Source organism: Giraffa tippelskirchi, chromosome 1, assembly GCF_054371585.1.
Source record: "Giraffa tippelskirchi isolate mGirTip1 chromosome 1, T2T-mGirTip1v1.2.pri, whole genome shotgun sequence".
Taxonomy (NCBI): Eukaryota; Metazoa; Chordata; class Mammalia; order Artiodactyla; family Giraffidae; genus Giraffa; species Giraffa tippelskirchi.
The window spans coordinates 51,778,681-51,806,364 of record NC_137275.1 but is presented as its reverse complement, the minus strand read 5'-3'; the positions used below and the strand labels follow the sequence as shown (position 1 = coordinate 51,806,364).

At 40.3% G+C, this 27,684-nt stretch overlaps 1 long non-coding RNA gene and 1 other non-coding gene across 2 annotated transcripts; both read right to left on the bottom strand.

Moving 5' to 3' along the window:
- Positions 1-1,143: 1,143 nt before the first annotated feature.
- LOC145520759 (uncharacterized) lies at positions 1,144-27,684 on the bottom strand. The gene is made up of 3 exons (XR_014064796.1): positions 27,550-27,684; positions 24,209-24,342; positions 1,144-4,951 (listed from the first exon to the last, which is right to left on the bottom strand). It is a non-coding gene; the product is annotated as an uncharacterized LOC145520759 (long non-coding RNA).
- Positions 2,048-2,119, bottom strand: TRNAC-ACA (transfer RNA cysteine (anticodon ACA)). The gene has a single exon. It is a non-coding gene; the product is annotated as a tRNA-Cys (tRNA).

Genomic DNA, 27,684 nt, shown 5'->3' with positions numbered 1-27,684 from the left:
GATGATGATGATGATGATGATGATGGTGATAGGGGGTTCCTTGAACTTCATATTAAATTCTTGACTTTGGGATTTAGGTGGTACATGGACAATGTCTTTTCTATTATATATTTATAATGTATGTGGAAGAGGGTGGACAAATCACAGAGCATGCTCTAGTATATCAAATAGGCGAAAATAAAGCAACAAGGTAGAAACCTTCCATCTTTTAGGAATTTAGCAGAGGGCATGTGTGTATTTAAGTTAATTCCGTGTTTTGTTTTACATTATGCACACTATCTGTGCATGATTAAGTTGGTGCTTTACTCTTGTATGTAAATATTGTGAGTTTGGGTTAGAGCTTTATAGCTAGTTCATAGATGGTGTTTCTGTATTTGAATTAACTTTGGAGACACTCCATGTATAAGTGCTATCCTCTATGTAGATGATGGGGTACAGGTCCCCAGCACCCATCCTTTTAAGGACATCATCATGGAAGAGCCCAGCTCTTCTCTCCTCCACCTCCTCTCATACTATGATTAGCAGAAGGGGCTGCCTGTTACCTTTTTTTTTTTTTTTTGCTGGAGTTTAGCTAATAGTGGTAACATCTGCTGGACTGGTGGTGGAGGGACATGGGGTATTTGATCAGAGTCACAGATGTAAAAGTGACATCTGCTTGCAACAAAGAAAGGAGAAGCAAAATTAAATTAGGCGGAGAGGCCTCTCTGAACCAAAAAAAAAAAAAAGAAACAAAAAAAGAAAAACCTATTTGAAAAGGAAGAAAAAAATAATCATGAGCCCTAACCAGGCTTGCAGGGTGCAGAAGAGCACTTACCGAGGATCATGAGTTTCAGGACCAGCAGCTGTCAGAATAACTGGAGTGGCAACATCCTAAGGGAGCAATGTCCTTAGACCTTAAAGACACCTTTTTATGCTCCAAAGAAAGAGTCAGGTAAGATTGTCCTTCTCAGCTGAGAATGTCTTGACCTGTTTGAGTATAGTATAGGTTGAGAAATCATTTTCATGTTGAAGACAGGAAGAAGGTAAGGATGAAACCTCTTGGGTTGATAATAGTCCAGAATATTTTGTGATGAGTTTGGACAGAAACAGATTTTCATTTCATAGCTATGTTAAAACTACTGCCAACAACTAAGAATGAGCTACTTTTTACTGGGCTTAAAGGATTGTATTTGGCAGTTAAAACGTACATGCTTGAAATAGGACTCAATCAGAAGGGGAGGGTGGTATAGAAAAAGCATAATCCACACCTTCCCAACCATTGTACCTGTAAACCACAAGTGATACAAAGGAGCACCCCACCCCCATAATGATCTCCTAAATTTCTCCGAGTGGAACAGATTTCAATAGCTCTATATAAATTAATTCCACAGTGATAACAGAAACCACTGGACAAGATTACCTCAACTTTCTACTTCTCTGTCGATAAACCAGCCGACATCTGTATCCACTCGCGCCTCTCTTGTCTCTGCTGCATGCAAGAGGAAGGCCCATTCTGATCTAAAGCCAATCCCTCCACAGTACTTTGGAGTCCTATCTCTTCTGCTGGCTCAGGACCTTACTCAGTTCTTCCTGTCTTGGATCTTCAAACTCTCGTGCTCATCTGGATATATTTCATTGTCATCTAAACATGCTCAAACTATATTCATACTAATAACCAACCAATGAACACTATTTTCTTTCTTGCCTATGCTTCCTACCACCACCACTTCTCTTTCTTCTCCCCTTTACAGCCAGAGATCTTGAAGGAAGTTGTCTCTTCTTACTGTCTTTATTCCATTACTTCTCAATCACTCCATAGCTTCCTCTAATTTGGCTTCCACCTCCTTCACGCCATTTGAATATTTCTTATAAAGATCACCATATCCACTGAGTATTTTCCTAGCTTTATCTTCTTTGAATATTTTAGTTGCTAAAGTGAAAGTGAAGTCGCTCAGTTGTGTCCGACTCTTCGTGACCCCATGGACTGTAGCCCACCAGGCTTCTCTGTCCATGGGATTTTCCAGGCAATAATACTGGAGTGGGTTGCCATTTCCTTCTCCAGGAGATCTTCCCAACCCAGGGATTGAACCCGGGTCTCCTGCATTGTAGGCAGACGCTTTACCATCTGAGCCACCAGGGAAGTCTTTAGTTGCTAAGGCTGTTTAACAAATATTTCCATTTCTCCCCATCTCTAGGCACATAGTAAGACTTCACTTCCCTGCCTCCTAGAAATTAGATACAGCCATTCTATAAACGTTTGAATGGAAGTGTAAAGTGTGATTTCTGGCTGAGCCTTAAAAGCTGGTGTCAAAATCTGTACCTTCTCCCTTTTGCCCTGTTTAATGGAAGCTGACAGGGCTTCAGATGGTGGCTACTTGGTCAGCCTGAGTTCTGGTGAGGATGCATGAAGGAGAGGTCCCAGAAGACCCGTAGTGAACATGTTTCTCAAAGCATCAGAGAAGGATTCTGGAAGAGGTGATTCCTCTGTGCTGGGTACTAAAGGGTGACTAGGAGGAAGTGAACAAGATGACAGTAACGTGCAAAAGGAGGAAGTTGCAGGCAAAGGAATCAGTGCTGGTCAGACTCCAAAGCCAGAGAGAGCATGGTGTGCTTGGGAATCTAGAAATAGTTCAGTTCAGTTTTCTGTTAGGAGAGGAGAGATGGAGGGGGGTGCACACAAAGAAAGGTATGATGAGAGAAAGTAGGAAAGAAAGGCTGGAATCAGGGCCTGCAGGACTAGGGATGCAGTGAAGTATGATTTGAGAGGGAAGGAATGAGGGAACAGGGAAGCTTAGAGACAAATTAGGGGGTTGTGTCTCCTCTCAAGGCAAAAAACAATGACTTCCTAAGCCGAGAGAATAGCAATGTAGGACAAAGAGAAGTAAAGGACCTCAAGAGAGGTTACTGATATGGAGTCTTAGGGCAGTCAGAATACACTATTCTGCTCAATGCCAGAATTTTAGAGGGTCCAAGAGGATACCTCAGAACAGAACCTCTCTCCCATATCTGCTGGCAAGATCTTCACTTCTGTAACTGGGGCCTTAAGTTCCTCATTACTTCTCTGGGTTTTGTAACATGTGATACTGTCAACCATTCACTCATTCAACCCATATTTATCAAATATCTACTATGTTGTAGAAATCAGCACTTTAGAGTAGAAGTGGTTCAGACAGTGTCTGAAAAGCAGACTTTTGAGATGGAGCAGACCCAAGGTTTGCAAGTTTCTGAGTGGTGGTGGAGGAAGTGGAGTGAAGGTGGAGACCCCAGTGGAGTGAAGGTACGGCGTGGAGAGAGAGGAGAGTGATTGTCCTCCATTCCTCATCCTTTATGTTAAGGTCATAGGATTTTGTGTGTTTCTCTCATGGTGGTGGTAGCTGTTCAGTTGAAGACATGTCTGACTCTGTGATCCCATGGACTGCAGCAGAGTCTTCCCTGTGCTTCACTATCTGCCGGAGTCTGTTCAAACTTATGTCCACTGAGTCAGTGATGCCATCCAACCATCTCATCCTCTGTTGCGCCCTTCTCCACCTGCTCTCAATCTTTCCCAGCACCAAGGTGTTTTCCAAAGAGTTGACTCCTGGTGGTATCTTCAAATAAAGATGCCAAGGACGAGGCATCACAGAGGAAAGAAGCACTGATGGTGGAGTAATAGGCATTCTAGAAGTGGGGACACCTCTTTTAGGCAGCGTCTCCCTCTGTGACTGTTATCACTCCTAGTGGGTATCTGGATCCTCCACCTGCAAGGAAGCTTGCCTAGCACTTGGTAGTCAAGAGCTCTATGCTGCCTCTGCCATACACAGAATTAGGATCGACAATATACTCTTCTACCTGAGTCAGTCCAGGAAGCCATGTGAGAGCCATGGCAGGAGCTCTGGAGTCATTCACTATCTTAAACTGCTCAGCCTTGAAATAAATATAAAAATGCTTGAGAATCCTAAAACTTCTAAAAAATATTTTCCTTTCTGAGTTTTCCAAGGATCCTATTGTTGTTTGTTTATATGATTTTGTTCTATTTAGGAAGTTTGTGGAGTTTTCCAGTAATATGCTGCAGCATCATACATTTTAATGTGAATTTCAGCTGATTCAGAATTTAGAAGCAAATGTAATCCAGTCGTCAGGGACAGGCACCACGTGTCCTAGACCGCAGGAGCCAGAAGACAGTAAAATGGTTAAAGTGATGCATGTTTGTAGTATTTCCCCAGTTAGATATAATGGAGAATATTAATTTTCTTTTAAAACACACAACATTGTTTCTCTCTCTCTCTCCCTTGTTTACTGGGCTCAGTTACACTGGAGGAGCTAAGGGTTGGAATCACAAGCTCACTGCTAACTCAGTTGCTTATTCATAAACCTTCACCATCTGAGACTGGACTTGAGGAAAATGAGGAGGAAGAGACATTTTAAAGAAGAGGCAGGGAGGCTGCTAGGAGGGAACTGGGACATAATAATGGACAAAACAGCACAGTGAGTCTACACAAGAGATTACACAGCAGAGGCCAACAGCTTTAACCCAGACCCCAGGGAAACCTCTTGAATGAACAGTGCTAACCGCTGAGAGGTGAGCCACAAAGCACCAAACAACCCCAGGGTGGGGCCAGACCGTGCCCTTCTGGACACTGAGCTGAGGCCAGATGGGGCTCCTTGGGCTTGCCTTGGCCAGGCCCTGGTTTCTCGCGCAGATTCCTTGTTTAGCAGTTATTGGACAGCAAGCCTCTCACCTTTTATCCAGAGGAGTCACTGATTCTGCCCCTTCGTCTCTGTGCATCAGGAGGGGACAGAAAAAACCCTTCAAGGGAGGTTCATGCCCGTTCTTGGGCAATGGTCAGGCCAGAGCTGACTGCATCCCACAGAGGGACGCAGAGTGGCCAGAGTTGGCCCTGGGTGCTCTCTTACTCTTTTTATTGTTAAGTACTTTTTTTTAAATTCCAAAATACCTGGTATCCATTATAGAAAATGATACGGCATGTATTTCCTAAAATGAGAAAAAAAATTTAACTTTTTAATATAACTTTTCAGTCTTTTTTTTCCCCATCTGTAAACATAAATTTTTTTAAGTGAGAAGCACTCTCTATGGACTGCTTTTTAATTTCCTTTTCCCTGTAAATTAAGTATCATGAACACCTTCCCATTTCATGAAACATTCTAACATTTTTTTGGCTATGTGGTATTATACTGCATGAGAAATCATAAATTATTTAGTCAGCTATGTCCTGCTGAATGTTTAGTTTGCTTCTAATTATTAAAACTATATTAAACCAACTGCTCCAGACACTCTATTAGCTAAATCTCTGTGCATATCCACATGACTTGCTTAGAATTAAACACTGAAAGTGGAATTCTGGATCAAGAAGTACAGATTATTTAGAAAGCCTTAGACATATATTGCAAAAGTGTCTTCCAGGAAGGTAGTACTGGTTTATATTTTCAGGGCAGAATATGATAGTATCTGCTTTCCAATCCTTACCAGCGCTGTGCAGTCCCAGGGAAAAAAAAGTTTTGCCTACCCTTTTCTTACTGTGCTATTTTCTGTGCATAAGAAGGCAAGTAGGGATAGGTCATTCCCTTGTAGCTCAGTTGGTAAAGAATCTGCCTCCAGTGCAGGAGATCTGGATTCAATTCCTGGGTAGGGAACTCCCCTGGAGAAGGAAATAGCAACCCACTCCAGTATTCTTGCCTGGAGAATCCCATGGGCAGAGGAGCCTGGCAGGCTACAGTCCATGGGGTTGCAAGAGTTAGACAAGACTTAGCGACTGAACCACTGAACCAGGGACCTATTAAGAATAGAGTCAACATGCCAAAGTCCAGTTTTATTTTAAAAAATAAAAATCTAATGATGACAAAGAACTAGATGATTTTTTTTTAAAAAAAAAAAAAGGTAAATTCACTACTTGAGAATGAGGGTTTTGTTTTTTTTTTAATGCTTATTATTTATTTATGGCTGTGCTGCGTCTTCATTGCTTCATGGGCTTTTCTCTAGTTACCGCCAGTGGGAGTTACTCTTAGTTGCTGTGTTTGGACTTCTTATTGCAGTGGCTTCTCTTGTGGAGCACAGGCTCTAGGGTACACGGGCTTCAGTAGTTGTTGCTCCTGGGCTCTAGAGCACAGGTTCAATAAATGTGGTGCATGGGCATGTGGGATCTTCCCAGATCAGCGATCAAACCAGTGTCTTCTGCATTGGTAGGTGGATTCTTTACCTCTGAGCCACCAGGGAAGCCCCTAGGTTTATTTTAATGTTGAGAAACTATAAAGAAAATTGAATAAAATTCCAACTTTACCTGTGTCTTTTCTGTCAAAGAGAATGAGCTTCAGAACAGAAAGGATTAGCATGAATGTTAGTGACCGGGACCAGAGTCCCATGTGGTTTGACTGACTGTGAGGGGTCTTGCCCACTTTAATGAATTCTGCAAGGTCTCTGCCCTGAGGGCATCACCAGAGGGTGGTTGGTGGTTTCCATGGAATCATGAAGGATGAAAGAGGAATGAAAAGACTGCTCTTCTGGCAAACCCGTAAATATTAACAACAAAAAAAAGGAATGCGGGTTCTGAAAATAAGTGAACTCAACAACAATTTCAGGTAAAATTCTAGGTTGGATTTTAACAGTATTATGAAAATTCCCCACATATGAAGGAAAGAGAACAATATAAAGAAACCATCATAGGGATTTTCCCCTGTGGTCGAGGGGTTAAGACTCTACCTTCCAAAGCAGGGGGCACAGATTCAATCCCTGGTCAGGAAGTAAGGTCCCACATGCCATGGTGTGGAGGCCAAAATTTTTAAAAATAGAAAAATCAAGCATCGTGAACCTCTCATCCAGACACAAGTATCCACTCATGGGCAACCTTGTTTTTCCATCCCCAACCCACACCCAACCCCACCATTCTGGTCACCACTGACTCCCTGACTAGGTGGTTTTGAGGCAACCTAAGACATCATATAATTTCCTCCCTAAATATTTCAATATTATCCCTAAAATATAAGAACGTTTCCCTCTAAAAATACATTACTACACTGCCAAAATATCAACTATAATTTCTTACTATTTTCAAATAACTGGTGTTCCATTTTCCCTAATTGTCTCACAAAAAGTATTTGTTAGGTTGTTTTGTTTGACTCAGAATCCAAACAAATTCTGCCCTTTGCATTTGGTTTTCATGTCTCCAAAGTCTCTTCTGCTCTACAGGTCCCTTCCCCCACCCCCAACCTTTTTTTCCTCCTTACAGTTTATTTTAGAGGAAAATGGATCATATATGCTGTAGAAGTACCCATATTCTGGATTTGGCTGATAGCCTCCCCAGGATGTTGTTTAACCCTAACCCTTTTTATTTCTGTAAACTGGGAGTTGAATTTAGAGGCTTCATCAGGTTCAGGCTCTATTTCCAGCAAAGATATATCACAGGTGGTCTGTGTACTTCCTGTTGCACCACCGCCTGTCTCTCTCCTTACAATGTCAGATATGATCTGCGGGGTTGAGGTATTATCGGCTGGAACCATCCATTAAAAAGTTCTCCATGAGCTTTTTACCTAATAATTTTAGGAGACTTTGATTAGCATTGCCTGATTACAAGATTTTATTCATTTAGGGGTTTCAAATGATAACATTCTAATTATATCATTTTTGTTAGTTTTTTAGCTAGAATATTTCTATAAAGAGAAAAAAGACTTCTTCTATCAATTATTAGGTATCTAAGGTATGGTAAGGTATGACAAGTTAAGGAAAATGGTGAATTCTTTTTTATTTACCAGTTTTCAGAAGAGTGAGTTTGTTCCATGGTGTCCTTCAGAGACCATCAGTGGATTTTTGTGTTTTGTTTTGTGGGTTTGTTTTCTTTTGCAGCATTATGAACTCATGGGTAAATATACTTTATGTATTTTCTTTTATTGCAGTATTTATTCTTATTTATGCTCAAATTATCCAAAATGAGAACAATGAAAGCCTCTTCCATTTGGCTTCTCAGTTCTTTTGATTAGGACCCTAATTGTCCTTGTAGCTGGTACAAGCTAGCCCAGGCTCCTCTTTTATACTTTTTACCTAGACCTGGAATCAACTATTTTTCCAAGGACCCCTGGTTCTTTTTAGTGGGAATTGGTATTTAGAGACCACATTGAGAGTCTTAGATTGGATTTTGGCATGAGTGATTTATGAGTATTTTGGAAAAGAAGTGATGGTCACTAGACACCAGGGTCTAGTAAAATTAAAGTCATCACACATTTATTAAATAAGACATAGCTCATTTCCCAGGTGGTACTAGTGGTAAAGAACCCTGCCTGCCAATGCAGGAAACAGATGAAGGACGAGAGTTTGATCCCTGGGTTGGGAAGATCCCCTTGAGGAGGGTATGACAACCCATTCCAGTATTCTTGCTTGGAGAATCCCATGGATAGCGGAGCCTGGAGGGCTACAGTCCATGGGGTCACAAAGAGTCAGACATGACTGAAGTGACTTAGCACGTACACACGCACATTCTAGATGAGAGAGGGGAGAATAGTCCTGAACAAACAACTGGGACATGATACTGTGTATAAAGAGCTTTGGGGAAATAATTACGCTTGGAGTTAAGGAATAAAGCTACAGTGAGGAGGTGATATCTGAGCAATGGGACTAGGCAGGCAGCTGAGGTGGAATGGAAGATTTGGACAGAGAAAAGAACAGGAGCAAAGCCCTGCAATCATCAAAGTGTGTGATGTGTTTGAAGAAGAGTCAGATTTGCTTCATCTCCTCTGACAGGGATAGTGGGTGGAGGGAGAAGCCAACTGCATTCGACATAATGTGTGCGGACTTCAGCAGGGCATGTATCCAGGCCTCTCATGATATCATTGTGGACAAGATGGAGAAATACAGACTAATTGATAGGATGATGAGATGAATTAACAGCAGTTAGGTGAATAAATGAACCCAAAGGATGCTGATTAGTGGACTGACATCAGCATAGAGGATGGTCTCTAATGGAGTGACATAGGGCTCAGTCTAGTTCAACATGTTTTATCAAAGATTTAAATAAAAGTAATAGGAGAAATACATAACAGATCTGCAGGTTATAGGAAGCTAAGTGAGATAATGAGTAGTCTTAGTAATTGAGTCTGGATTCAAAAATATATCATCAAGTTGGATCTACTGAGATAAAATTTCTGGCAATGAATGTAAACTTCCACAGCTGAGTAAAAAACAACAACAAAAAAACAGGCACACACAGACACACACATGCACACAACCTCCTGGAAGAAGCATGGTTAGTAGATCATACATGGAAAAGATTTAAGGATTTGGATCTGCCTCACATATCATTAGCATGTGTGGATAACAGCAGGGTACACAGTATATGTTGTGTCGACAGTGGGCTACCCAGGTCCCTATTGGAGAATACTTAGAAAGAGCCATTGGCCAACTGGGGGAGCTTATACCAGAGTGTCTTGATTGGTAGAGGAATTTTAAAAATTATAATGAAGTGTCGGAAACCTGGAGTCGAGGAATTCACAGGGACTACAAGTGCTATAATAGGCATAGAGCTGCATGTAGAAGCTTTTCGCTCCATTACCCTAAAGCAATGTAAGTATACAACTGGAACCATTGGGCAGAAGTCAGAGGGAAACAGATGTAGGCTCTGTGGAAAACGTTATAATAGAGTTCTCAGAAGCAGAATAGGCTGTCCTGAAAATCAAACCTACCATTATAAAGACAGAAATAATTAGCAAGAAAGTCATTGAGGAAAATCAGTCATCTTAAGAAGGAATTGAGTTCTCTTCTATATCAGAGAATCCATGAGCCCTGTTATCCTTAGCAGCCTCCCTTTCAGGCTCCCAAATGCACATGCTACTGACAGGGCTGCTTAGACTCCACCCTGAAATGTTCTTCATTCACAGGGTGCCCCCACAGTTTACTCTTATCTTTTCACCTTCCTCCAAGGTACCACTGGAGATGTCACCATATGGCACAAAGACTCAAGAGAGATGGATTCTAGTTTTAGTTCTTCTCATGCTAATTCCAGGACCTCAGGTGTGGTAGGTTAAAGATGACCAAACAGCCTTTGATGTTCCCCCACGGAGCGATGGAGTCCCACTCCTCTCCACTTGAACTTGGGCTGGTCTCAGTGACTTTCTTAACTGATAGAATGTGGTGGGAACCTATTCTGCTTCTGAGAACTCTATTATAACGTTTTCCACAGAGCCTACATCTGTTTCCCTCTGACTTCTGCCCAATGGTTCCAGTTGTATACTTACATTGCTTCAGGGTAATGGAGCGAAAAGCTTCTACATGCAGCTCTATGCCTATTATAGCACTTGTAGTCCCTGTGAATTCCTTGACTCCAGGGGCTTCTGAGGCTAGGTCACAGGAAACCTTGCTGTTGTCACCCAGCTTCTTGGAATGCTCACTCTGTCCAGTGAGCCCAGTTGCTGCAGCCCTCTGATGCTGGAACCACCCTAGTTGAAGCCTCAGACATCAGGTGGGGCAGAGATGCCATCCTTCCAAGTCCAGTCCAAATTTCATATTACAGAAAAAAAGGGAATAATTATTATATTTTCAGACACTAAACTTTGGCATGGTGTATAGCACAGCAGTAGGTAACCAGAATATCTTAAAAGTCATCCTAACTCTTTAGGAGTTAATTTTCAATGTGTAAATGGAGTGAAAGAACCTAATACTTTCTAAGGTCCTCTTCCACTTTGACACTGTCAACAGCTAACCTTTGTGGTCCCAGCATGCATTTACCCAGTTTTTAATAACCACTTATTTTATTTATTTTTCTTCCAGCTTTATTGAGATATCACTGACATACTCTTTACACTCTTTAAAATCATTGAGGATCCCAAAGAACTTTTGTGTATGTGGGTTATACCTATTGATATTTGTCATATTGGAAAATAAAGCTGAGAAATTGCAAAATATTTACTTATTATTTTATGCAAAAATAATAAAAGCCTTATTTACTAATCTTAAAAGTGCATTTCAATATACATTAGGTGCAGACAAATACTGTTTGATTCCACTTATACGAGATACCAACAATAGCCAAATTCACAGAGTCAGAAAATACACTGGTAGATGCAAGGGGCTGGGAAGGTGGACGGATGAGGAGGGGGAATGGGGAGTTAGTGTTTAATGGGGACAGAATTTCAGTTTAGGAAGGTGAAAAATTTAGGAGGTGGACGATGGTTAAGAGTTGCTCAACAATGTGAATGTACTTAGTGCCACTGAGCTATTGTGTGTGTGTGTTAAATTGCTTTAGCTGTGCTGACTCTTTGACCCTGTTGACTGCCAAGCTCCTCTGTCCATGGGATTCTCCAGGCAAGAAAACTGGAGTGGGTTGCCATGCCCTCCTCCAGGGGATCTTCCTAACCCAAGGATAGAACCCACATCTCTTATGTCTCCTGCATTGGCAGGTGGGTTCTTTACCAGTAGGGCCACCTGGGAAGCCCACTGAACTATTAAATATGGTTAAAGTAGTATGTTTTATATTATCTGACTTTTACCACAATGAAAAACATTTTAAAAAATCTACTAAATATTAACACAAGCAAAATACTTTTGATGAAATATTTTTCAAAACAAAAAAAATTATTGAAAGAGTGGCATTGTTTGACATTTTTGCAAATTTTTTTAATACCTAGCTTTATAGAAGACAACCTGGTTCTCATATTTGCTTCAGCACTGAGATGTTGCAATATCACATGTCATGTAACCTCTAGAAAACTTCACTGCATACTTGAGAGAAAATGAGCCTGCCTGAGGTAAATCATGTATTAGTATTTCTATGGGAATAGTTTTGACCTCACAGACCCACCCCAACACACACCAAATGAATGTTGGGGAAACACTGCTCTAAGGAAATGATGTAGAAAATTAATCCCCATGTTCACTTTACTTGTGGCTGATAACTCTTAACAGGTTCAGATTTTTAGAGTAATTTGTATTTTAACAAGGAATGAAGTCTTCTTCAGAAGAATCAATCTCTAGTGGCAGCATTTCAAAAACATAGAGGTCCTTGGTTAAGGGCTCCCTGTTCTAGTCCACTTCACAGGTCTCGGCCCTCTTAGCCTCCACTGAGTCTGGCCCTGGACAGGGAGAAGCTGTGGCCACAAGACTAGATCCATCAGAGACAAGAGGAGAGCAAGTACACAATCATGTTCGGGTCATCCACGGCTTCTCTTTTAAGACTATTTCTTATTTTATGGACAGAGAAGGGTTCTATGAGTAATTAGCAAAGAATTTAAGATTAGTAACTCTCATTGCCCTCACATTAAGCAATTAGACTGAGTTCTTCATCATGTTGGAAACTACGCTGAGAGACTGCTGTAACATGGAGGTAATATGCTTGTTTATTTAATTAAATTATTGAAAATCAGAAATGATATCATATCTAGACTTTCCTAGCAATGTAGACATTTCCCAGAACTTTTAGCTGAAGATTTTTAGTAATTGCATTGTGCTAATCAACTAAAATGGCCCAGTATAAATGTTAATAAATAAACATAATCATAATCCTAGACATACTCAGTTGCCAAGGACTCCAAGAAGGCATCAAACCCACCCCTCTGCCTCCAGGCATGCTTTATCATCTGATCAAGTCTCTGCAGAAATAACGTCGAAAAATATGTTCTACACTGGATTACTTCTACGCACCTCCTTTATATTTTTTTTCAGATATCCTAGTCCAGAAAAGAAAATGTCAGTTAATTCAAGTTATTTCAGAAAACATTCAAAAAGATCAAGATACTGACAAGTTTGTTTGAAGGAAAATATTTAATGGATCTCCTTTTTTCTATAAATGAGGCAACGAATATATTTTACATGTAAGACCTACTGAGTCTGTATGTATTGAATTTGATTTGAGTTGCTTGAGAGCTGGGTTAAAGGATTTTATTTTTATATATTGGTAACAATATATAATTATAATAAATGATTGTTGTAATAAATGACTAATTGAGCATTTTCCACCTAGTTCCAGTAGAAGTCAAATATGTTTTGATGCATTTAAAAGTTCAGGGATTTGAAAAGTTGTATAGACTGAATCCTTCTCCATCAGAGGGCAGACAGACTGAAAACCACAATCACAGAAAACTAACCAATCTAATCACATGAACCACAGCCTTGTCTAACTCAGTGAAACTACGAGCCATGCTGTATAGGGCCACCCAAGATGGACGAGTCACGGTGGAGAGTTCTGACAAAATGTGGTCCACTGGAGAAGGGAATGGCAAACCACTTCAATATTCTTGCCTTGAGAACCCCATGAACAGTATGAAAAGGCAAAAAGATAGGACACTAAAAGATGAACTCCCCAGGTTGGTAGGTGCCCAGTATGCTACTGGAGATCAGTGGAGAAATAACTCCAGAAAGAATGAAGAGACAGAGCCAAAGCAAAAACAACACCCAGTTGTGGATGTGACTGGTGATGGAAGCAAGGTCCGATGCTGTAAAGAGCAATATTACGTAGGAACCTGGAATGTTAGGTCCATGAATCAAGGCAAATTGAAAGTGGTCAAACAGGAGATGGCGACAGTGAACGTCAACATTTTAGGAATCAGTGAACTAAAATGGACTGGAATAGGTGAATTTAATTCAGATGACCATTACATATACTACTGTGGGCAAGAATCCCTTAGAAGAAAAGAAGCAGCCATCATAGTCAACAAAAGAGCCTGAAATGCAGTACTTGGTTGCAAATGATCTTTGCTTGTTTCCAAGGCAAACCATTCAATATCATGGTAATCCAAGTCTATACCCTGACCAGTAATACTGAAGAAGCTGAAGTTGAATGGTTCTATGAAGACTTACAAGACCATTTAGAACTAACACCCAAAAAAGATGTCCTATTTATTATGGGGGACTGGAATGCAAAAGTAGGAAGTCAAGAAACAACTGGAGTAACAGGCAAATTTGTCCTTGGGAGTACAGAATGAAGCAGGGCAAAGGCTAATAGAGTTTTGCCAAGAGAACACACTAATCATAGCAAAAACCCTCTTCCAATAACACAAGAGAAGACTCTACACATGGACATCACCAGATGGCCAACACTGAAATCAGATTGATTATATTCTTTGCAGCCAAAGATGGAGAAGCTCTATACAGTCAACAAAAACAAGACCGGTAGTGGACTGTGGCACAGATCATGAACTCCTTATTGCCAAATTCAGACTTAAATTGAAGAAAGTAGGGAAAAGCACATACCATTCAGGTATGACTTAAATAAAATCCCTCACAACTATACAATAGTGGAAGTGAGAAATGGATTTAAGGGACTAGATCTGATAGACAGAGTGCCTGATGAACTATGGACGGAGGTTTGTGACATCGTACAAGAGACAGGTATCAAGACCATTCCCAAGAAAAAGAAATGCAAAAAAGCAAAAAAGCTGTCTGAGGAGGCCTTACAAATAGCTGTGAAAAGAAGAGAAGTGAAAAGCAAAGGAGGAAAAGAAAGATATACCTGTTTGAATGCAAAGTTCCAAAGAATAACAAGGAGAGATAAGAAAGCCTTCCTCAGTGATCAGTGCAAAGAAATAGAGGAAAACAATAGAATGGGAAAGACTAGAGATATCTTCAAGAAAATTAGAGATGCCAAGGGAACATTTCATGCAAAGATGGCCACAATAAAGGACAGAAATGGTATGGACCCAACAGAAGCAGATGATATTAAGAAGAGGTAGCAAGAATACAGAGAAGAACTGTACAAAAAAGATCTTCACGACCCAGAAAATCACGATGGTGTGATCACTCACCTAGAGCCAGACATCCTGGAATGTGAAGTCAAGTGGGCCTTCAGAAGCATCACTACGAACAAAGCTAGTGGAGGTGATGGAATTCCAGTTGAGCTATTTCAAATCCTAAAAGATGATGCTGTGAAAATGCAGCACTCAATATGTCAGCAAATTTGGAAAACTCAGCAGTGGCCACAGGACTGGAAAAGGTCAGTTTTCATTCCAATCCCAAAGAAAGGCAATGCCAAAGAATGCTCAAACTACTGCACAATTGCACTCATCTCACATGGTAGTAAAGTAATGCTCAAAATTCACCAAGCCAGGCTTCAACAATACCTGAACCGTGAACTTTTAGATGTTCAAGCTGGATTTAGAAAAGGCAGAGATCAAAGTGCCAACATCTGTTGGATCATAGAAAAAGCAACAGAGTTTCAGAAAAGCATCTACTTCTGCTTTATTGACTATGCCAAAGCCTTTGACTGTGTGGATCACCACACACTGTGGAAAATTCTGAAAGAGATGGGAATCTGTATGCAGGTCAAGAAGCAACAGTTAGAAATGGACATGGAACAACAGACTGGTTCCAAATAGGAAAAGGAGTACGTCAAGGCTGTATATTATTACCCTGCTTATTTAACTTATATGCAGTGTACATCATGAGAAACGCTGGGCTGGATGAAGCACAAGCTGGAATCAAGATTGCCAGGAGAAATATCAATAACCTCAGATATGCAGATGACACCACCCTTTGGCAGAAAGTGAAGAAGAACTAAAGAGCCTCTTGGTGAAAGTGAAAGAGGAGAGTGAAAAAATTGGCTTAAAGCTCAACGTTCAGAAAACTAAGATCATGGCATCTGGTCCCATCACTTCATGGCAAATAGATGGGGAAACAGTGGAAACAGTGGCAGACTTTATTTTTGGGGGCTCCAAAATCACTGCAGATGGTGACTGCAGCCATGAAATTAAAAGACATTTACTCCTTGGCAGTAAAGTTATGACCAGCCTAGACAGCATATTAAAAAGCAGAGACATTACTTTGCCAACAAAGGTCTGTCTAGTCAAGGCTATGGTTTTCCAGTAGTCATGTATGAATGTGAGAGTTGGGCTATAAAGAAAGCTGAGCGCCAAAGAATTGATGCTTTTGCACTGTGGTGTTGGAGAAGACTCTTGAGAATCCCTTGGACTGCAAGGAGATCCAACCAGCCCATCCTAAAGGAAATCAGTCCTGAATATTCATTGGTAGAACTGATGTTGAAGCTGAAACTCCAATACTTTGGCCACCTGATGCAAAGAACTGACTCATTTGAGAAGACCCTGATGCTGGGAAAGATCGAAGTCGGGAGGAAAAGGTTGGATGGCAACACCAACTCAATGGACATGAGTTTGAGTAAACTCTGGGAGTTGATGATGGACGGGGAGACCGGTGTGCTGCAGTCCACAGGGTTGCAAAGAGTTGGACATGACTGAGCGACTGAACTGAACTGAATAGACTGTTTAAGGGGTCGTCCCAGGTGGTGCAGTTGTAAAAATCTGCCTGTCAATGAAAGAGACACAAGAGACAAGGCTTAGATCCCTGGATCAGGAAGATCCCCTGGAGTAGGAAATGGCAACACACTCCACTATTTTTGCCTGGAAAATTCCACGGACAGAGGTGACTGGTGAGCTGCAGTCCATGGGGTCATAAAGAGTCTAAACGACTAAGCACACACACATGCAAATAGACTATATAAGTTAGCTAATACTTACCTGGAAAATTACTAGGATGATCAAAGCTTTATGTAATATTGAAGAATATTTTCTTACCCTTAAGTTTAAATGACTTATGAGAAAAAGTCAAATGACAACATGTCAGATGATGTCCTTGAAATTTGGTTTTATGAGATTTTCTAAAATCATAATTCATGGGTTATCAAGAACTCTCAAAATATGAAAATAATCTTTTGGAGGGCTCTCCACAGGCTCTGAAACCTACAGAATAATTCCTTATTTGATAGTCTATAAATTAAACTCTGGCCCAAAAGCCACAAGCAAAGGCAAAATACTTCTGTCTTCAGAGTTTTTCCACCATCAAAGATGAAAGTACGTACCTTCTCTCTTTTAGCATGACAGAAGTCTTTGTCTAAACCCTGGATATTCAGGGACCATCTCTTTCCAGCCCCCATTCCCACTCATTATGGTCAATTTTGAAAGTTGCAGCTAAACCTTTACTGTTTGGGAAGTGAAAGTGTTAGTCACTCAGTCATGTCTGACTCTTTGCGACCCAATGGACTGTAGCTCACTAGGCTCCTCTGTCCATGGAATTCCCCAGGCAAGAATACTGGAGTGGATAGCCATTCCTTTCTCCAAGGGATCTTCCTGACCCTGGGATCAAATGTGTGTCTCCTACAATGGATGCAGATTCTTTGTCATCTGAGCCCTGTCCAGAAATAAGTCCTCAAACCCAGCACCAGCTATCATGCTCAATACCAGCAGTACACTTTGATGCCTTATCCTTTGGTCTTGAGTACTAAGAGAGAATTCAGTGTTAGTGCCAGAATTAATAGAAGAGCATGCCAGTTTAAAGAACCAATTTTGAAGTCTGACCCCAAGTCCGCTTCATCACTAACTAGTTATATAACCAAGGACAAATTATTTAGCTTCCATATGTTTAAGAATTTTCATGTATAAATGAGATGATGTTAGTCTTTTGATTGTAAGAAACAGAAAACAGAAATCAAGCTGGCTTATTAAACACACACATGTGCACTCACTGGATTTATTAGTGACCGTAACAGCATAACTGCAGGAGCAGACGACTGAAGAGCTTGTTTCAAATGTAGCCAACTGAGGTTCTCAAATTCTGGCGTAGGAACTTTTTTCCCACATCTGAGTTCTGCTTTCCTCTGTGTTGGCCATATTCTCAGCCAAGATATTCATAGAAAGGGCAAGATGGCCACAATAGCTCCCAGTTTCCATTGAAACAGCTTCAACAAACCCAGTAGAAGAAATACCTCTTTGCCAAGAGTCCCAGCCAAAGTCCCAGTTCAGTTCAGTTCAGTTGTGTCCAACTCTTTGTGACCCCATGGACTGTAGCACACCAGGCTTTCCTGTCCATCACCAACTCCTGGAGTCTACTCAAACTCATGTCCATCGCGTCAGTAATGCCATCCAACCATCTCATCCTCTGTTATCCCCTTCTCCTCCCGCCTTCAATCTTTCCCAGCATCAGGGTCTTTTCCAATGAGTCAGCTCTTTGCATCAGGTGACCAAAGTATTAGAGTTTCAGCTTCAGCATCAGTCTTCCAATGTATAGTCCCAGAGTGGCTGTTATTGCCTTTGATTGGCCCAGCTTGGGTCCAAGCCCATCTTTAAACCAACTGCTGTGGCCAGGAAGATGCTTGTTTCTTTAGCAAGGCTTGGGTCATAAGCCTACTGCCGGAGTTGGGGATGGGATCAATCTCACCTGACTACACAGATGGAGATAGTTCTTAGATGGTTCTTGGAAGAAAAATTGAGTTGCTGCTTGTAGATGAAGGGACAGTAAGTATAGGCAGGACTAAAAATAAAACACAACTAATCTGTAACTGTCTGCTACAGTGGATAATAGCATCTACTTCTACCTCATTGAGTTTTTATGAGAATTAAATAATAATGCAGGGAGAGCACCTGGCCCAGTGCCTGGCACATTGCAAGAGCTCCATAACATTAACTATTATATTAGCTATTATATTCCTCAATAAATCTTTGTGGAATGAATGTTGAATGTTAGAAAAGGTTCAGTAGTAACCACACAAAATGGATGGCATTTCACATATTTATTGAAAAATCTTAGAAGAGCAGTGGCAACTCACATGCCAAGTCCAGTAGTGACAACTTGGAGTGCTGTGTTGAGAAGGATTCTGAGGCTAAGTCTTAACCCATCAAGAATTAGTGCCATGTTCATTAGGAATGCCTTTACACCCTCGAGTTCTCCTTCTATAATAAAATCTAGTACACAAGGTTACTTAGAAAGCTCTTTCACTTAGCTTTGGGTTGGAAAGTTATTAAAATATAGAACTACATATAGATTTTCAATCCATATTAGACAGGTTAGTAAGGACCATATCATGTGTATTCAGAGAAAGAAGAAGACAAGCATCAGCCTCCTGAATGCTTGTAGATTCAGAGCTAGCACACAGTCGAAGCTCAGTCAATATTTTTTTGCATTGAGCTGAAAATAATTATGTTATGCTGAAATTCTTCCCATGGAACCCAGAGGATATTGGTAAAATTAAACTTGAGTAGTGTTAATGTTTTGTTCATAGGTTTCTTGTATTTTTGCATATATTTCATGGCATTTATATTAAATTCATAAATAAAATATTCCTCTGTTTGTATGAACTCAATAAAGCATTTTAAAATAACAATAAAAAACGTCCTCCTGCCCTCTTCTATATTTATCAGTAATTCCCCTGATTTCTCAGCTCTTTAAGACTTAATGAAAGAACTATGCAGGGTGGCAAGTTGATGATAGCAGATGTGCTCTGGCCAGTCAGAAGCAGAAAAGGCCTTAAGTGCCCTGTGTGCAAGGAAACAGAACTGCTCTTCTGACCTGGGCCCTCGACCACTTGCCTTCTGATAGAATACTTGGTCATGACGTCATGAAACTCATGCTGTGTTTTCACTACACACTTTGGAGAATGTATATTAGAAGTGCCTAGGGACTTCCCTGGTGGTCCAGTGGTTAAGAATCCGCCTGCCAATGCAGAGGACACGAGTTCGAGCCCGGGCCCAGGAAGATCCCACATGGTGAGGAGCAACTAAGCCCATGTGCCACAACTACTGAGCCCACATGCCTAGAGCCCATGCTCCACAACAAGAGAAGCCACTGCAATGAGAAGCCCTCTCATCACAACTAGAAAAAGTCCAAGTGAAGCAACAAAGACCCAGTACAGCCTATAATAAATAAACAAGCAAATAAACAGATAAATAAAAATTTTTTAAAATGCCTACATCAATGAACATTGAATGACTCATGTATGGCTAACAGAGAGAGTCAAGAACACTGGTTATGGGGGGCCACAAGGGGATAGTGCCCTGTCCAGTGTCAAGAACATGGGTTTTAAAGCCAAACTCAGGTTCAAACTCCAGTTCCACCAGGACTTTTAGTACGTTACTTCAGCTCTCAAAGCCTCAGTTTCTTCACCTGCAAAAAGGAGCTAAAAGTTTATTAAAAATAAAGAAATGGCCTCATAGATTACTGTGAGATTAAACAAAATCAAGGCCTTCGCATATGGTAGATGCTTCATAAATAGTAGCTATTTGTTATTGTTGTTTTAATTTTAAGCCCCTGTTCAGAGGATGTTAGTGGGTAAAATCATAAATAGAACAAAATCTTGTAGGTTAAATGCATGCACAAACATGTTTGCACACATAATATTGTGGATTACTTATTGGTACATTTTATTGTTCTAATATTCTCCAAAATCTTACTCTAAGAATTTCTGAAATTTTATCACCAGTAAGGCATGATATAAAAACAATCCATTCCATCCTCTTTAGAATGCTATTTGAAGATTTATTCCCTCTTGGATGTCTTTAGGAGTCCTTTTATATGCACTGGGTCAGGACTGAACAAAAATTCAACCTAATAATAGTATTTTGTAAAAGGAGAAAAAAATATTGTTTGTACAGAGCATTCCATGTAGTCATACCATGGAATGCTCTGTACAAACAATATTACTAAACCCAAGAGATGTCTATATAATTAACTACTCAAACTCTGCTTTGTTCTCACTTTCCCTCTTTTGTATATTGGGTATATGATGACACAGTGTAAGGAGAATTCATTTTCCCATCACCTGGCTGCTGAGGCCATAGGCCCATCTGGCTCACGGCCAGGAGCTGACAAAGAAAGATGATATAAGGACAAAAAAAAATGGAAAGTACTAGAGGCAGCTCCCTGGAGAGTAGAAAATGCCCCATCCTTAAAGTAACCCCAACAAGAGCACCCCCAACAAGCTGCATGCCCTGGACCAGCCATTTCTAATAGCTCTCCTTTGTAAGACAGGGATTGGTTCAGGAAGACTTCTTACAATGGGAAACTTAGAACATCTACACACACATGATCCCCAAGACTTCTTCTTACAATATTTCACAGTCTGATTTTGAATTGGCTGATTATTTCATCATCAGGTGGATGCAGAAGTTAATTACAGAGCCCAGCATTCAACTGATGTTCACTTTGCTATAAGAACTGAGAGCATACTCAGCCCCCTAAGGGTTTGAGGCTGAAATAGTTCACATAAAGAGGAAGCTGCACTTCCCCTCCTGAAAGCTCAGCAGTCTTCAACCAAATTAAAAACAGGATCTGAGATTTTAACTCTGAGAGAAATTTGGTCAAACCGAGATTAAAAATGAGGTCAATATAGATGCAAACTGAAATGATTCCTCAGGCAGGGGACATTTATGTCTTTTAATACATCTTCATAGTGACACAGGGAAAAAGTGAGAGAGATGGGGCCAGATTTTTCCATGTACATTTATTTTTGGAATCGATAAAACTACCATTTGGAGAGTATTTCCTTTGTTGCGAGGCTTATTTCATTTAATCCTTGTGACAACTCTATGCCTGTGGTTGTCCTTTGTTAACAAAACAACAACCTGAGACTCAGAAAGACTATATAATATGCCCAAAGTCATATGTGAAGGGGGCACTTAATAGCCTAGTACCTCACTATTACATTTTACTATGTTGTTGTTGTTTAGTCACTTAAGTTGTGTCACATTTATTACACAAAGCAGAGTAAAATATTTTAATTAACCTATTAGTCACCTTTTGAGATTAAAAAAAGAGAAATTATAAAAATATTTATAACTATATTTCTACTATTGTGCTACTAATATATATTTTTATCAGATTCCTAATTTTTATTTTTAAAAATTAAAAATTCATTAATAATGATCACAATAATAGGCAATGTATTAAATGTACACTGTGTACTAAAGTAGCCTAAAAAATGGCTTTTGCTATATGGGAAAAGAATCTAAAAAAGAGTGGACAAGGAAATGGTAATCCACTCCAGTATTCTTGCCTAAAATTCCATGGACAGAGGAGCCTGGCTACAGTCCATGGGGTCACAAAGAGTCAGACATGACTGACTACATATGCACACGCACACACACATACACACATGTGTGTATATATATATATATATATATATAACTGATTCACTTTGCTATATGCTTGAAACTAACACATTATCAATAAACTATATACCAATAAAATTATTTTTAATAATAAAATAATTTATTTTGAAGATGTCAGATCTTAATCTCTGCAACAATTTATATGGGAAAAGTATCTTTGAAGATATAATTAAGATAAGAGTCTTGAGATGGGGAAACTGGACTGAATTATCCAGATGAGCCCTAAATGCAATCACATGGATTCTTTTTTTTTTTTACAAAAGTATAGTTGATGTACAATATATATATTACAAGAGTACAATTTAGTGATTCACAATTTTTAGAGGTTATACTCCATTTATAGTTATCGCACAGCATTTGCTATATTCTCCACGTTGTACAATATATCCATGTAGCTTACTTTATACCTAATCATTTGTGCCCCTTAAGCCCTGACTCCTCTATTGCCCCCCTCCCCTCTTCCTTGTCCCTACTGGTAACCACTAGTTTCCTCTCTATGTCTGAATCACAGAGATTCCTGTAAGAGAGAGGCAGGGGAAATTAGGCAGAAGAGAAGGCAACATGATCATGGAGGCAACTGCTGCTGCTGCTGCTAAGTCACTTCAGTCGTGTCCAGATCTGTGCGACCCCATACACGGCAGCCCACCTGGCTCCTCTGTCCCTGGGGTTCTCCAGGCAAGAATACTGGAGTGGGTTGCCATCTCCTTCTCCAACGCATGCATGCATGCTAAATCGCTTCAGTCGTGTCTGACTCTGTGCGACCCTATGGACAGCAGCCCTCTAGGCTCCTCTGTCCACAGGATTCTCCAGGCAAGAATACTGGAGTGGGTTGCCATTTCCTTTTCCCCATGGAGGCAGAGATTAGAGTAATTCAGCCACAAGCCAGCAAGAACACTAATAGTCACAAGAAGGTGGAAAAGGCAAGGAACTGATTCTCCTCTGAAACCTCTAGGAAGAGTGCAACTCTGCTGTCACCTTGATTTTGATCCAGTGATAATGGTTCCCAACCTCTGACCTCCAGAACTGTGAGAGAATGAATTTCTGTTGTTTCAAGACACCAAGTATGTGGTAATTTTTTACAGCAGACCTAAGAAACGAATTCATATATCATGCCCTGTATAAGGTGTGTGTATGTATTCTTTGTTCCTCACACTAATAATATGAAATAAGTTTATGTCTACAGATGAAGGAAGAGAAGCTTAAAGAGGTTACAAACACAGATTGAAATCACACAGCAATTATACAGCAGAACTGGGGTTTGAATCCTGCTCTGTACTCCTTCCACTCCACCAAGCCCCCTCCCTGATGAGTCATTAATACCCTTAAAGTGAGTTTGGATAAGCATCTCGGGATAAATATTAGAGGATTATTGGAGTTTTATTTGTAAAAGGAATTTCAAAACCCTTGAAGGTATATTCTTTAAGACCCCAAATTATCTGAGAAGTTGACCAAGTCTACTTAACCTACAGAGCATCACATATACCTACATGCCTATACCAATGGCCATGGTAAGAAATGCTCTATAACAATTAACCCTCCTGGCCAAGAAAAAGCCATTCCTGATGGTGGGAAATTTCTACAACCTCCCAAAGGAAATGAATATAAAAAGCTCAGTCCAGATCCATCAGCAGTGTTATTGAACATGGAATTTTTGAAAACTCATCACCTGACATAGCCTAAATTCTAAACCAGTTCCTGTTGAAGAAAGAAAGAATGATGCAAACATTGAGCAGTGTTGGTTTCAGGTACATATTAGAAGCTGGTATGCAAATGGCCCTTCCTAAATGCTGAGTACTCCTTATGGACTGATGGCTGCTTTCAGTCAGTAAGAAGTCAAAGCACAGAAAAGAAGATACCAAATAAAGAATCTATGCCTCAATTTATAATCATCTTATCACTTGCATTTATACAAAAATTATCAGTATATTAACATTTTTTCCTATATGACTAGATTCAATACACATATTCTGAGATATTTGCAAAGCAGTGTGCGAGCTGCTGCATAATGTAAAGACAAGAAATCCTAATGGAGTTTACAGGCTAGTTAAGGTAAACGCAGAAAATAACCCCTACATGGTACTTGCTATGTACCAGTGTTCTAAATGCTTTCCATGAATGCAGTCCTCACAACAAGCCTATTACTACCACTCCCATTTTACAAATCAGGGAAACAATGTTTAGAGTGATTAAAACTTGTCCATGGTCTTCCAGCTAATAAGCGATTGAGCCACAATTTAAGCCAGACAATCTAGTTAAGAAATCCATGCTCTTTTAACTCTCTCATATACTGGAATGATACGAGAGTACAGTTGACCAGAACATAAAGTGGAGAGAGATAATAGTTTTGGAAATATCCATGAAAAGTTACCTGAATGTTTAAAGAAAACTGCATCTTGCCATCCTCCTTCAGCTCGGATTCACCTTCTTCCAGTTCTTCAAGCACTTTCAACACAAAAACCGAGTGCTTATGGCTCAGGACCTTTGCATCACTATTTCCTCTGCCTGGAATTATTTTTAAGTATATTAGAATTAGTTTAATTGCTTTAATTTAATTAAAAATAATCATATTGATTTTATTAGTTATAATGATTAGCACATTTATTTATTAAAATTACTTTATGTGCTTTTTTGGTAGTTTATTGTCCATTTTCATTAGATTCCAGCTCCATGAAGATGGGTCTCATCTCTGTCATGTTCAGCATTGAGTCCCAAATGACTCCCCCATCACAGGCCCTCAATTTGTGTTTGTTATGGTTGCACAGTTGCAGGACTTAGAAAGCATTCGTGCAAGTGATCATTTCAAAGCTGGCTTTGAAAGTTGGCTAAAAGGCTATGATTTTCAACTGCAGAGTTGACGGGGAAGGAGATTCAGTTGGAGGAAGCACCATCAAATTTCCCTGAAGCGAAAGTGAAAGTTGCTCAGTTGTGTCCCACTTTTTGCGACCTCATGGACTTTACAGTCCATGGAATTCTCCAGGCCAGAATACTGGAGTGGGTAGCCTTTCCCTTCTCCAGGGGATCTTCCCAACCCAGGGATCGAACCCAGGTCTCCCGCATTGCGAGCATTCTTTACCAGCTGAGCCACAAAGGAAGTCCAAGAATACTGGAGTGGGTAGCCTATCCCTTCTCCAGCGGATCTTCCTGACCCAGGAATCAAACCGGGGTCTCCTGCATTGCAGGTGGATTCTTTACCAACTGAGCTATTAGGGAAGCTCACTAACATGGCTATTATTAGACTTAAGTCAGAAAATGTATTACATGAAACACTTCGTAAAGAATTGTGCATTTTTGCAGCAGTGGATTGGTAAGCCTGGAAAATAGGACATCTTCTGTAAACAGTATTTAATCCTCATTTACAGAGGAGGAAAGTAAGAGGCCATAGGATGAAGTCACTTACCCAAGCAGGCTACAGCTTGTGAGCAGCAGAGACAGAATTTGTTTCTGGTTATATTTAGGATTGGCTAGCTGGCTTCCCCAGTGGCTCAATAGGTAAAGAAAACGCCTACAATGTGGGAGACTGGGTTCGATCCCTGGATTGAGACGATCCTGTGGAGAAGGGCATGGCAACCTACTCCAGTATTCTTGCCTGGAGAATCCCCTGGACAGAGGAGCCTGGAGGGCTAACAGTCCATGGGGTCGCAAAGAGTTGGACGCAACTAAGCACAGCACAGCACACAGGGTTATTATGCAAGTACAGGGTTGAATCCTGTTCTTAATTTTAAATTTTGATATTTTGTTTCTCCTGGATTTCTTTGGTATTAAATTGATTTTTAAAAAAATACTGCATTAAATGGGAATTCCCTGGCAATCCAGTGGTTGGGACTCCAGGATTCCGCTGCAGGGGGCCCGGTTTCAATTCCTGGGCTATATCCACTGCTATAAGTAACCATGATGAAAACATTTGCTTTATCTCTTAAAAAAAATCAAGACCCAAATGAGGGAATTGGGAGTGAAGATAGAATACATGGTGAGACTATTTTCAGAGTTAGAGTCCATATGACTTGGCAACTGACTGCATTGTGAGAAGAACAGGGCAAAGACCCTAAGACAACACCACGGTTTAGAGGAGTTAAAGATAACCCTGAAGTTTTAGAATTGTGCCTCTTTAGTTAGGACGGGGAAATCAAGAGAATATCCTGGTTTGGGAGGGATCATGGTTAGGGGTATGTGACACCAAGAGAGCACTGGAGTCATTTTGTCTTATTGTTAGGCTACTGACATTGTTGTGTAGCAACATTAGAGTACAAAACATTTGAAATAATTGGGCCAATGATTGGAACTTGAAAATCATTTTGTTTTAGATTTTCATGATATATTTTTGTTATTTTGGTAATAAGGTTTTGGCTTTTTGAAGATAAAAATGACCATAATGTCAGTTTCTCCTCCCTTCTGTTGAGGAAAATAAAGACAGGATTTATTTATTTGCTTAATATCTAGATTTTCCTCTTTTGATTTCACATCAGGCATCTTAAATGCTAAATATCTTTTCTCTCTCTGGGGGGTTTTCTGCCTTCATAAACCCTCGCCCAGCTACTATATTAGCTAATTTTTCTTTCTTGAAATTCCCTTTTACCTGAATTATTTAAACAGATCTTTTCCGAACTCTAAGTATTTTGCTATTTCATAAAGCACAGCATTTTAGAATGTGTCCATTTACTAGAAATGTCTCTGGAAGCCCTTTGAGCCCATTGTATGATACAATACCCTATTGTGTGTGTGTAACCCAAACTAGTCTCAGGCTATTTTTACCACACACGCTCACACTGGTTTGAGCATTTTAATTAAATCAGACCAACAACCAATCACTAACTTAGTCAGTAACCATTCACTGAAAACAGTCAGACAGATTGTGTCTGTAGATATAGCCTCAATCTTTTTGTTAACACAGCCATTTTGGTTTCCTCCACTTAATCTCATTAAGGGCGCCCCCCTCCTTCCACCTGACTTACCACTTTCTAGGTTTCCCTGAGCCAATGAATGTTTAGGTTTCCAATTACGTGTCCCCAGATGTACTTGTTCTGCCTTCTTTCCTTTTTTCTTTCCTTTCAATGTATTTAATATATTGTGATGCATTGTATTTTTCATTTGTTAGAACTAGTTTTTACACCAGTTTCCAGTTTAAGGTCTTATCATTTTAGTATTAGATATGCGTAGCGTCTGTGTGTGTGTTAGGGCATTATAACATCCTTATCTTGGCTCCCTTTCATCTTCCCCTGATTCCGGGGATGGACGAAGGCCCCGTGTCTAATAAGTCATTTGCATCAGCATGTCCCAAATGACCAAGAGATGAGGATAGGAGAGATTAGCATGGTAATCTCATTCTGATGGATAAAATTAGCAAAGATATTCCCCACAAATGGAGAGCTGCCATTGGCGAACCGCTGTGCTTAGAATCAATTACTAAATTACTTTGAGCTCTAAGTTGACATTAACAGAAAAAAATTGCCATCGACCGAAGGGAAATAAGATAAAAAATATGCGATCATTAAATCTCTCGCTACTATTCACAAATGTGACTCACAAGAATGGTACACAAAATAGGGCAGAATTTAATTTCTAACAGTGCCCCCTGTCAACAATTCATCCTCAGCTTCTCTGTGGCCTGTGAGCCAGCAGTGGCCTTTTCCACTCAGTCTTTGCAGAAGAAAGAGAAGCAGGAAGGAAAGGAGAGAAGAGGTCAGGAACAGAGGTCTAGTTACGCTCCTTCACTTTCCTCCAAGTCTCAGCGGCCAGTTGAAAAGACCCAAGGGTGATTTCTGACTCCTCAACCCCCTGGCCATGCCAAGCAGGGATTGGCAGGCTGTCCTTCCATGTCCAAAGGAGGGGTCACAGCAGAGGAGATTC